This window comes from Gymnoscopelus microlampas (genome assembly GCF_963454915.1).
Source record: "Gymnoscopelus microlampas genome assembly, chromosome: 12".
In the NCBI taxonomy this organism is placed as follows: domain Eukaryota; kingdom Metazoa; phylum Chordata; class Actinopteri; order Myctophiformes; family Myctophidae; genus Gymnoscopelus; species Gymnoscopelus microlampas.
In genome coordinates this window covers 36472415-36482671 of record NC_139949.1, presented here as the reverse complement: position 1 = coordinate 36482671, position 10257 = coordinate 36472415, and the positions used below count along the sequence as shown (strand labels likewise).

At 40.4% G+C, this 10257-nt stretch overlaps 1 long non-coding RNA gene across 1 annotated transcript; it reads left to right on the top strand.

Annotated features, from left to right (window-relative positions):
- The first annotated feature begins 4572 nt into the window (after positions 1-4572).
- On the top strand, positions 4573-5451 carry LOC311056990. The gene is made up of 3 exons (XR_014601938.1): positions 4573-4752; positions 4956-5057; positions 5228-5451. It is a non-coding gene; the product is annotated as an uncharacterized lncRNA (long non-coding RNA).
- Positions 5452-10257: the final 4806 nt, after the last annotated feature.

Sequence of the window (10257 nt, the reverse complement as noted above, 5' to 3'; positions counted from 1 at the left end):
ACTGTACTCAAAATGCTGCTTGATTTTGAATTGGAGTAGGCCTGTAATGACACAAGCATGCATGTTCTGTGGCAACACAGTCTCACTCCGAAGAAGGCACATATTGCCTATTTGTCAGAACCCCAAGACTGCAAGGTGTGCCTTCGTCGGCCGCCGGCGACTTCATAATGCGCCTTCCTCGGCCACCCATTGACATTGAATGCGGTCCAAAGACGGCACATCGCTCCGTTTCCGGCGACTTCATAATGCGCCTTCCACGGTCACCAATACACATTCATTGAGGTCCAAAGACGACACATTGTGCCGTCACAGGCAGGCCATTGATAATGCATTGGCATTCCAAAACGTGCGCTAAGAAGCTTGATTGAAATGCAAAAGACCACACGCCACCACCCACAAAAACCTGTAAATATTCTGAGTATTTACATACTAGTTTGGTCATTTTTCGATGAGTATTTGTTGAGAACGACACTTTTATTTAACTTTTCTATACCCGTGACGTCACGTCACATTACTTCCGTATGACTTGATTGACAGTAGTAAAGATCCAATCAAAACTATTTATTTTAATCTAATAGATCTATATAAATGATCTACTTGTCCACTAATCAATTATTCTGACACTTAAATGCCTAATGTATGAACAATTCTAGCAATAAATAATTATTTGTAATTTCTTGATTCCTAAAACTCATAAAATTCCGCCTACTGCATCCGGATGTTCACCACGTCCACATACATGAAAACAAACATAACGTTTCCGTATCCGTTCTGAACCGGAAATGTGGTTATAGGCACATTCACGTTCTGTAAAGGTTCTGGCCTTCTTTTAAAGCTTTTTGAAACAAATAGCAGCAGTCTTTTGCAGTCGCTTAGGAACAAATAGCAGCATTTATTTTTTCTCAAAACGATTTCATGTTTTTTGTAACATTTAGGACGTAAACAATCATATTGAGGGGCAGTTGTGCAGCTAAAACGTCATCACCAGCGTTGCCAGATTCTGTGAGAGAAACAAGCAACCACTGGTCTAGGAAAACAAGCCCAAAAGAAGCAACTATGGGCCACATGACTCATGAGCACTTCAAACATATACGTCAGCTGCTTGAAAATAGCAGATCTACAAGCTCACAATGTGTCGTGATGCGACGCGTTGTGAGCTTGTAGATCTGCTATTTTCAAATTCATTTTTGGGGTAAATTATAATAAGCAGACCTGGCAACACTGGTATGCATATGTGCGTCTATTCCTCCCATGATGCATTGCATTGTTTTTCAACTACGATCGCGGTAAGTGAAGTCTTGTTACTTTTTCATTTATTTAATAGAAATACATGTTAAATCTGCACCCCCACCACCACTAAATCATAGAACCACAACACAGGGTTGTTGCTAACATGTTAGGGTGTGTACAGTAGCAAGTTGGTCGGTCTGTATAAGTTTAAAACTGTTTTACAGTGGACATATCCCTAAGCTAACAAGCCATAACAAACAAACACAACAACATGAGCTCGGCTATTTGTGTGTGTCCCTCTTCATTTGTGTGTAGTTATGTATTCTATATGCCATGTTTGTTTGCACAACACTAAAGGCAAAACGAAATGTAATCATTGTTTGTGTTTCCCATTCTGAGTGTACAAATGGATGTTTTATTATGAATAGAATACAAAAGGATCCCATTGAGCCATAGTGCTTTCTTGTGGTTTAAATCCTATAGAACTTTACTGTCCTGTACTGCTAATAAAGTATTAAATCAATCAATCAATCAGTACTAGTAGTACAGTCAAATGTTATGCTAAAATATGAACACAATAAGCCCCAGGGGCTTGTTTACATTTTGGTCCATTGTACTCAATTGAACAGTCATATATACCATACAGAGGTGCAATCCAAAACATGTTGGGATAAAGGTCAGTTGAATAAGAGAAGATGGGTGGGGGCGGGGGGCAGAGGATTCAACTATAAAGCTGGTACGAGGAGTTAAATGAAGATTTTTTAAAACAGGAACTATTTAATCACTTAATTTAAATGTATTATGATGTTAATGTTGTTGTTGTTGTTGTTTGGATATTCGAAAGTAGCTGATCAAAAAGCTCACAATGCATTGCGATGTGACGTGTTGTGAGCTTATGGATCTATTTCTTAAAGCTGATATGTTACATTTTAATTTGGGGCGCTTCACATGAAAAGCCAGAACCAGAACCACTGCCATAGTCCATATTCACACGGCGGCCATTTTGGAATTTAACATTGCGTTGCTGTGGCAACTGGGGTGGCATTTCATTGGCAATATGGCCGCTGTGTGGATATGGTCTATAAGGGTCTATTCCAGGGGTCTTCAACAGGGGGTCCAGGACCCCTAGGGGGTCCTCAGAGCTACTATAGGGGGTCCGCCAAATCTTTGTGTGATAGGATTTTTTTTTTACATTAACCACTTGAACCCTATAATTCCTTTTCTGAGGGGAACATTAGCCGAAAATAGCAGATCTACAAGCTCTCAACGCCTCGCGCTTGAGAGCTTGTAGATCGGCTATTTTTGGCAAAGAGGCTATATGTATAGAGGGGGAAAAAGCAGACAAAGTAAACCAAAAAAGTTTAATCTGAAACACAATTTTATACAATATAGAGGGGGTCCCTGCTTCATCTCTCTCTCAGCTAGGGGGTCCTTGGCCTGAAAACGTTGAAGACCCCTGTTCTATTCGGTTCTGTACACTCTCAGAGTTTATCTCAGGATTTCAGTGTATGCAGCTATTAAAGGTATCGTGATGTGTTTTTGGGCAAGTATAAGATTCTGTATATCTGGTTTAGGGCTGTTTCTCCTTTTGTTCATTGTAATTCTGAATATGTTGCTTTCTCTTACAGATCCTTCCAACCAAACTCTCCTAAACAAACAAACAAACAACCAACCCAAAAGACACTTTTAAGAGCCACTCTCTCTCTCTCTCTCGCACTCTCTCTCTCTCTCTCTCTCTCTTCCCCCACCCCCACCCCACACCTTTCTCTCAGTGTGTGAGTGTGTGTGTGTGTGTGTGTGTGTGTGTGTTTACCCTTGTTTGTCTTATCATTGTCTTTGTCTGTTATTTGTTGTTACCCGTCACCATGAGTGATCCAAAAGCCATGGTTACGGAACTTGAAAGGAGTTTAAATGCCGCAAAAGCGGCAGCTGTGGCCAGAAGTCTAAATGCCTTGATTCCTCCAGAGTCACAATGGAGAGCTCCAGCAAAGAAGGCAAAGGCACCTGGACCAACCGTAAGGTGGAAAAAGAGAGACAGCAATAGAAATGTCATCCCTGCCAGGATCAACCAGAAATCAGGGTCAGTATTGTTATACCATTAACTCATTTAGACCTGAGGCCGATTATAAAATCCACTTTAAAATTTCAAAAGCTTTTGCGATCCACCCATCTGACCACTTAACCCGGCAGCCTATCTCAGCTGCCATGTTCAGTGGTCATATGTGTGGATCGCATACATTTTCAGACCATGTGAAGTGTCCACTTGACTTTGGGCAAGACACTGAACCCCTAACTGCTCCTGATGAGCAGATTGGTGCCTTGCTTTGCCGTCTGTGTTGATGTGTGTGAATGTAATAAACATTGAAAATCACTGTGGATATAACAACATTTACCTTGATAAGGCTTCCTTTAAAAAAGATGTCCTGAGTGCCTTGCCAATGGACAGCTAGACATTTTTTTAAATCAACCTACAGCAATCATTCCTATTTGATTGCATATTCATAGGCGACTGAACTGTCCACGTTATGGTTTTGGAAAAGTCTAATAGTCCTCAGGATAATAACCAGGCTGACACTAGTGTTACAGAACATAGGATAGTGTAGTTATATAGTTAGTTATAGTTTTTACAATTCATGCATTTAGCAGATGCTCTTAATCCAGAGCGACGTGCCATTTTTGGCTGGTTGAAGACCAATCATGCTGCGGCATTCTAGACAATTTGGAAAGGCTTAAGTGCACATGCCAGGCCAGTGAGTAAATGTTGAGGAGAGAGTAAATGTTGATGACAGTGTTTTTTTCCCCCCCTGTTGTAGCTGGTCCAAGTCGGAAGGCTCATCCAGGTGGTTGCGGTCAGAAACCTGTTCCTCCCAACGATTTTCCTGACACTAATGCTGAGGTCTCCTTTGCTCCAAATGCCGTTGGTGTGTATTTCATTAGTGCAAAGCAATATGTTCATGATATATTCAAATAATCTGTCAATGAGTTTGAATGTTAATTATATGTTTGTATTACACATTTACCAGAATAAATGTGCAACTAACCTTTTCACAGCCATTATTATACTTTTTATATTGTAAATGTAAAACATAACCTAATGTTGTTTTTCAATATCCCATACTATCTTAACAGAGCGTTTCATACAAGAGCTCCAGCACTCCCTGAGCGTTGCATCGGCTGACATCGAGGAAGCACCAACCCCAGCTCCTCTCCAGGCTTCCTCCGACTGGAGTACGCGGAACCACTCTCTTTTAGAGAGATGGCGGGCAGAGAGACCCTGGCTGAGTAACCGCGTTGCAGCGAGGGCACATGTAGGCACACACATGTGCCAACAGTGTGCCATCAGTCCAGCTGCTGTCTGCTGTCATGGCTGTGAACCACGGCCATTCCTGTGTGCCGAATGTGACATCAAAACGCACACAGACACTAGAAACGTGATGCACAACAGGGATGCCATGAATGCAGGGTTCTTCCAGCCTTTGCCTCCAACCACCTGCATTGTAGATGAGGCTCATTACCGTTGTGGTAAGTTCTTGTTTGTGAGTACAGCATATCATATCCTCTGACTCATTAATCTCATTACTTTGACCACTAAACAATGCATTTTTTTGTCCTGTCTTACGGTCATGGCATTTTTTTAACCTTTCTCACTCTTCTTTCAGTCCCTTCGAGTGGTTCCAGCAATCGTAATGTTCTATTTCCTATTGGATACAAATGATCTTTTTCAGAGCGCTTTGTACCTGTGCGGATACCTGCAAATATCTGTGGTTGTGCATCGGAGGCATTGAGGGTCAACCCAGGAAAGGCTGTTGCTGTGATCACAATGGATGGTAAGGATTTTTTTTTTTTTAAAGCATCTTAAAAATATATTTTTACTTGGTATTTTTACTTACCCACAAGGTTTGTCATAGGTGTATTTATGAAATCATACATATGCCTATTGACTAATTTATGCCATGCTAGGTTTTACATTACAGTGTGCGTGTCTTTGATTTTCTAGGGCTATATGATCTCAGCATGCCTGACCTGAGTTGCGAGTCATGCCAAGCCACTTGGACTGCTGGAGTGGACGATCTCATTTGCAGTAACTGCTGGCCTGCTACACTTAATTTCGCAACAGTTTATGCCACAGATATATTTTTCTCATTTGAGAAAATGAAGATGGCTGCACCAGGACTGTCCTGCCAGGCATTTTTAAGAATGCTTGATCAGCGAACTGTTCACTTTGGCCGTGTGAGTATTTAATTTAGTTAGCCAACAGTATATATTTTTTCTTTTTGTCATGTGCATTGAATTTGTTTCTTATTTATTGCCTGCCCATTATAAACTGTTGATATCCTTATTTTGAAATAGACAGGGAAGATCTCAACAGATGACCATGACCTGAAGGAGCTGTCGTGCAGTGTTTCTTCTGGGCCAATGAGTATGTATTTGCAATAAATTATCAGGAAAACCTACTCAAATCTGGATCAAAACAAAAAACAGGATTGGGATCAGTTTGATTAGAAAATAATAATAAATAAAATAAAATAAATTCTGTATTTGATTTGCTCTTATAGCGTGCAACACCTACAGTACCATCAGCTCCCAGTACTTAACAGGTTGCAGAACAATGGCTGCACAAAACAAAACACTTTGTATGACAATGGGACTAAACTTGAAAGCAGGGTGTGTAGAACCAGTGGTGGAAAAAGTACTCAAATGTTTTAATTAAAAACATATGTAAGTGAGAGTCTGGCATTCAAAACCTTTACAACTATTTTCAGAATGATGTAGCTTTCAAGTTTCTATCTATTTTCTTCACCAGGTTCAGTACAGTACAGTACAGTTGGTATTCATAGAGAATTATCCACGTGCATCCATTTGTAGCATTTACAGTTCTGTATTTCATTCAATCACTTAGAGTCAAATAGAAGTGTAGCTACTTATTTTGTAAGAGAGCTTTAATAAAGAATAACTTAGTAGAATAGAGTGCTACATTTGTTTAGTTTGTCCAACACTGAACACACATTATTCCAATTTCTGTCATGTATTTGCTGTGAGTTAAAGATGTGTGGTTGTGTTTTAAGTTGTTGGTACTCACTGGAACAAGGTGATGAATGACAAAGAAAGAAACCTGTAAAGGGGGGAGGGAAATGAAGATATAAATGCATAATACTTAAGATCAAATATTCCAGTGGCCACCAAATGTACCCTTACAGTTCTGTAACTAAACAATATAAGCACTGATATTCAGGATCTCTTGGTCTTTATAAACAAACTTAGCACAGGGTATATGAAAAATGGCAAACCCTTAAACCACAAGAAAGCACTATGGCTCAATGGGATCCTTTTGTATTCTATTCATAATAAAACATCCATTTGTACACTCAGAATGGGAAACACAAACAATGATTACATTTCGTTTTGCCTTTAGTGTTGTGCAAACAAACATGGCATATAGAATACATAACTACACACAAATGAAGAGGGACACACACAAATAGCCGAGCTCATGTTGTTGTGTTTGTTTGTTATGGCTTGTTAGCTTAGGGATATGTCCACTGTAAAACAGTTTTAAACTTATACAGACCGACCAACTTGCTACTGTACACACCCTAACATGTTAGCAACAACCCTGTGTTGTGGTTCTATGATTTAGTGGTGGTGGGGGTGCAGATTTAACATGTATTTCTATTAAATAAATGAAAAAGTAACAAGACTTCACTTACCACGATCGTAGTTGAAAAACAATGCAATGCATCATGGGAGGAATAGACGCACATATGCATACCAGTGTTGCCAGGTCTGCTTATTATAATTTACCCCAAAAATGAATTTGAAAATAGCAGATCTACAAGCTCACAACGCGTCGCATCACGACACATTGTGAGCTTGTAGATCTGCTATTTTCAAGCAGCTGACGTATATGTTTGAAGTGCTCATGAGTCATGTGGCCCATAGTTGCTTCTTTTGGGCTTGTTTTCCTAGACCAGTGGTTGCTTGTTTCTCTCACAGAATCTGGCAACGCTGGTGATGACGTTTTAGCTGCACAACTGCCCCTCAATATGATTGTTTACGTCCTAAATGTTACAAAAAACATGAAATCGTTTTGAGAAAAAATAAATGCTGCTATTTGTTCCTAAGCGACTGCAAAAGACTGCTGCTATTTGTTTCAAAAAGCTTTAAAAGAAGGCCAGAACCTTTACAGAACGTGAATGTGCCTATAACCACATTTCCGGTTCAGAACGGATACGGAAACGTTATGTTTGTTTTCATGTATGTGGACGTGGTGAACATCCGGATGCAGTAGGCGGAATTTTATGAGTTTTAGGAATCAAGAAATTACAAATAATTATTTATTGCTAGAATTGTTCATACATTAGGCATTTAAGTGTCAGAATAATTGATTAGTGGACAAGTAGATCATTTATATAGATCTATTAGATTAAAATAAATAGTTTTGATTGGATCTTTACTACTGTCAATCAAGTCATACGGAAGTAATGTGACGTGACGTCACGGGTATAGAAAAGTTAAATAAAAGTGTCGTTCTCAACAAATACTCATCGAAAAATGACCAAACTAGTATGTAAATACTCAGAATATTTACAGGTTTTTGTGGGTGGTGGCGTGTGGTCTTTTGCATTTCAATCAAGCTTCTTAGCGCACGTTTTGGAATGCCAATGCATTATCAATGGCCTGCCTGTGACGGCACAATGTGTCGTCTTTGGACCTCAATGAATGTGTATTGGTGACCGTGGAAGGCGCATTATGAAGTCGCCGGAAACGGAGCGATGTGCCGTCTTTGGACCGCATTCAATGTCAATGGGTGGCCGAGGAAGGCGCATTATGAAGTCGCCGGCGGCCGACGAAGGCACACCTTGCAGTCTTGGGGTTCTGACAAATAGGCAATATGTGCCTTCTTCGGAGTGAGACTGTGTTGTCTGTGAGCATGACTATGTAATGTCAAAGCTATATAGCTAGTTGATACTGCATCACAAGAACAGCAAGCGGTGTTGCATCATGTATGCACATACAGATTTATCATTAAAATAAATCGAGAGAGAGAGAGAGAGAGAGAGAGAGAGAGAGAGAGAGAGAGAGAGAGAGAGAGAGAGAGAGAGAGAGAGAGAGAGAGAGAGAGAGAGAGAGAGGAATATAACTGACTTATGATTAAACAAATGAAAACTCCTAGTTCATCATATTCAGATCATCCGGTGGGATACTTTTCATCCGGAGTATTACAAGAACAAAAAACAAAACAAAAACATACATATAATTGGCTACTGGCTAAAATAAATCCGTCCCTAGCCGGATAGACTGTGTGCTCCAGCAACCAACTGACCTTCAGTAGCCTACTCTTACATGTTGTCTTTGTTTTTTTTTGTTAGTTGTTATTTTCCCCCCCGTTTTTTTCTTATAGTACCAGGTTGGTCACAGAGAGACCAAGCTGGTCTAATGCAAAGTGTTTTGTCTCATTAGGTTGATGGTTATTGTCTGTGTGGAATCTGTGTTTATCTTTTTGTTTAGGACCAGGCTTGGCGCTGCACCCTCCGGTGGTCGCAACTGTTTTCAATTATGTTTATAAAAAAAATATTGATTTCAAGCTTTTGTACTTGATCATGCCTCTGCCTCTATCATTAAATGGACAACAAACCAAGGATAGCTGGACCTCTGAATGGGCAGTGGTGGACAGTAACAGAGTAAATGTACTTGAGTACTTTACTTGATTTTGATACTTAGTACTCTTACTTGAGTACATTTCCAAGACAAATATTTTACTTTTACTCGAGTACATTTCTAGGAAGGCTGTACTGAGTACTTTTAGGGCGGATTCAGACTGGGTCCGATTGATTCGAACCGTTCCCGAGTACGATTGGCTTCTCCCAGCGGGTCAGCATTCACATTGGCCAAAATTATTTCCGTACTCGTGTACATTTCATTGAACAGTAATGGTAAATATGTGCCTCATGGGGTCGCTGTTGACTATGGGGCTTTGGGAGATAGAGAATGTCATTCACAGAAGAAGAGTAACTTGCCAGAGTTTAGAGTGAATAATACAGTTTGACTGTGTTCCTGATGTTGTCTTGAGTTATAATAATAACAGAACAACAATACACAACCAAAGCAGTGTGTGCGTTGGTCTTTGAAACCTCAAAATGTAACGTCGTCTCTCGCGTCTCTGTTATTATCAATATGATCGTGACGTCACTGATGCATCCTTGGTATTTTAGCAGTGACGTCACAGACTAATCCTTGGTATATTTATCCTTATATACGTTCGCTACACATGTGTTTTTTGTTTATGTTTTTCCACGGCTCGCGCTACTCAAACACTAGCGGGATTATTATTTCTTGTCAACATTCAAGTAGAACTATGAGAAGGTATAACCCAGCTAAAATAATGTGTAGTTATAAAAAATATATAAAGGATATGTGATTAGCAGTCCACTTCCTTCTCTTGGTACGGATGGATTCACACTGCCGCGTTCCGTTCCCGAGTCCGCAGCAATCGGACCCGAGACTACCTTCCCAGGTGGTTTCGGGTACAGTACGGTGATGCGTTACGGGGAACGGTACGCTACGTTCACACTACCACAACATCTGCCATGTGGTCCGGGGTGCGCACCCGGGACCATAGTCTGAATCCGCCCTTAAGCCCACTCCACATCCACACCAATGATTCGCCATGCAACTCCTTGCAACATGCAACTACTTGCAACCACTTGCAACCATTATCCCCAATGGCAGTTGCAAGGAGTTGCATTGGTGCGGTTGACCTTAAAACGGTTTTGTTGCAAGGAGTTGCGACTAGTTGCATTGGTCTGGTTTGGCCTTTAGGTTGGCAATTTCTTTTTCTTCCCTAAAATGCAATTGGCCTAACTTCTGCTCTCACACTAGCTGTGTTTCTGGCTTCCCCCTCCGCTCACCTCTTTGTTACAGTACATCTTATATAGGTGTAAAGGAGTAAAAGTATTTAGTTCTGGTTCCTCAGTCATTACTATGTTTTTATAGGTGTTTGTGCAGGCTTTGTATAACCTAGTGGTT